This window comes from Echinops telfairi, unplaced genomic scaffold (genome assembly GCF_000313985.2).
Source record: "Echinops telfairi isolate 266 unplaced genomic scaffold, ASM31398v2 ScPeMD7_7458;HRSCAF=8496, whole genome shotgun sequence".
Lineage (NCBI taxonomy): Eukaryota > Metazoa > Chordata > Mammalia > Afrosoricida > Tenrecidae > Echinops > Echinops telfairi.
Window position 1 is genome coordinate 12013564 of NW_022111358.1, and position 2580 is coordinate 12016143.

Below are 2580 nucleotides of genomic sequence, written 5' to 3' on the forward strand. Positions count from 1 at the left end.
CCCCCCATTCAGCCAAGCACTCGGTAGACGTCAGTTAACCCACACTGAGGTACCTCTTCCTCAGGCAGGACTTCAGAGTGTGCAATGACTGCGCGTGCCACCGGATCGCAAAGGCGAGGGTAAACGGTTATCCGTGTCGCATAAGGGGCTCAAAAGGACCCACGTGATTGTTCTTGACTGAGGAGACCGCATCCCTCGGTGAAATTGGCTGTAGAACAGATAGAGCGGTGGTAGCCCTGCCACTGCCCTCCACATCACCGCTGGTGGACCTCGCTGGGAGGTAGCCTCTTCCTAGGACTTGGAAGACTGTTCCTAGAGGCTCGTGGTCCCTGGAGAGCCAAGGCTGTTCTGACCCAGTCTCCTGGCAGCCGACGTTGCTACCTACCCCATTGGGAAGGCATTGTCTCTCTCCCAGACTGTTCACAGCGGCCGGTCTCCCCACAGCTGCTGAGGGAACTCCAGGGCCACGGGCTTTCCAGGGACCCAACTGACTTTGAGACTATTTACACTTCAACACTGGTGCTGCGGTCCCTTCCCTCCTCGGGGAGGTGGAGAGAGCTTACTGGCTCATCCACTGACCCCTAAGGCAGGAGTGGCCGGTGAGCAAGGCACCTGATCGCAGTTGTCATGAGCAAGAAGGAAGGTTTAGAAGGGATACTTCGTAAACACTACAGTTCTGAGCCTTAGCCTTCTGGTCACACACCCGTCCCCTCGGCAGAAACTGTGCAGATGGCGTGGCTGGACAGGCCCTTGACTGCCCCCTGCAGTCGCGTAGACACAGGGAGAAGCTTGAGCAGGAGGAAAGAATTGGCTGACTAACAGATGTGCCTGCGTGCACGCCCACGCAGTGTGGAGTCCAGCTTCCTCAGTGGGCCTGTGCTCACTCACTCCTCCTCTCCCCCAGATGACAACACATTGTACATTTCCTCTCCAGACCCTGCCCCAGCCGGCCTCCTTTTAGGTCTTACCCTGCACAGGCATTTTCCAGAGGGAGAAGTCAGGGAGCGACGCTGAAGGGTAGCAGTCTAGTAATCCCACACCCATTGCACCTGCAAGGTTACTGAGGCAGGAAGAACATAAGTGATGTATTGACCAAGACGCGCTTGAACTGAGATGGCCATATTACCTGTTCACAAAGCAGCCTTCACCTGTCTCTCTAGAAGCCAATGGACACAGACCCCAGGAGCAAGGCGCTTCAGTCCAATGCTCTCTCACATTTTGTTGAAATAAATCCTCCCGTTTGTAGAAGAGAGTCACTGTTTGTCATTCACACAGGCCCTACCTCTTAAACTGAAGACCGTTGTGAAAAGCGGACTTTGGCTTCAATCCGGGTAAAAGTGGTACGAGGCTGAGTCCTCTGCACCCCACAGCTGAGTCAGCCCTTCGTCGCCCCCTCTGTTGGGTGTCTTGGAGGGTGGCTGGGGCAGAAGCAGGGAAGCCCGAGTCCAGCCCTCGTGCGCACAGTCATCGCACAGCAGAGGGTGGGAACTTTATGGAAAGGTTTTAAGTTGAAGTCTACCTCCGCAAGAGCTCGTGCAGCTGAGGCAGGAGCAAGCTACTCCCTAAACATCTCCCGGGGCGTGCGGGCCTCAGGACAGGGACTACTGACTCCTCCTGTTGTTAGACCTCAAGTGCTGTGTCCACCCCCTCTGAAAGGTGTGGTAAAGCGGTAGCTTATACGTGTATCGCTTAGACTCACTCTTCAACCGGATACTGTAGGCCGGGAGATTGAGGACGGGGAAAAGAACCGCAACCCAACCCAAGGAAGCCCGGGGGGCCACTTTGAGACACCACCCTGCCTGCCATCCGCAGTCACCACTGGCACCTGTGGGTGGCGCTCAGGAAGAGCAGCAGGACTCATGGTGCGAGGACAGGCCTGATGGGGCCAGTGCTTGCTTCTGCTGAGGAGTCCCAACTCCCTCACCAGCCTGCCATGGGAGACATCTAGGGCCCCACTGGGTTACTTTGAGGTGACAGGAAACGATTGAACAAGGCTTCCTGAGTCAGCGCTGCCCGCTCGGCTTCCCTAACAGAAAAACGACCATGCCCATGCCCACACTCAGCGACTACCCTGGTCCCCCGAAAATAGGACCTACTTACAGTTTTGCCTCTTGCCGAAATATAAGGCATCCCCCCGAAAATAAGGCCCCCGAAGCTACCGTGACTCTGGACCGCAGCGGCGGGCGTCGCTGCACAGCTCACTTGGCCGAAGCGCGCTGGGAGCAGACAGGAAGTGCGAGGTCTCAACAAAACAATAAGTGTGTACCGTATTCTTCATGGAAAAATATGACAGCGCATCCTTGGAAGCAAAAATTAATATGATACTGTCTTATTTGCGGGGACACGGTATCAAGGGAGGCTCTAGCCCGTGCTGCTGCTTTGCCGACCTGCTTCCCGGCTGCGGTGCGAGGCCCCCAGAGGAGCGCGAGCAAGGGGCCAGATCCTGGCCCTTCCAGCCTGGCCCTGACCTGACCTCGGCCTTTCGGCAGAGGTGTGGCGTCCAGCTGTGAGAGGGCAGGTGTGCCGGCAGGGCGCTGAGACCGGCAAGCTTCAGGGCTGCTAGGCCTTTGGGGGGGAGCA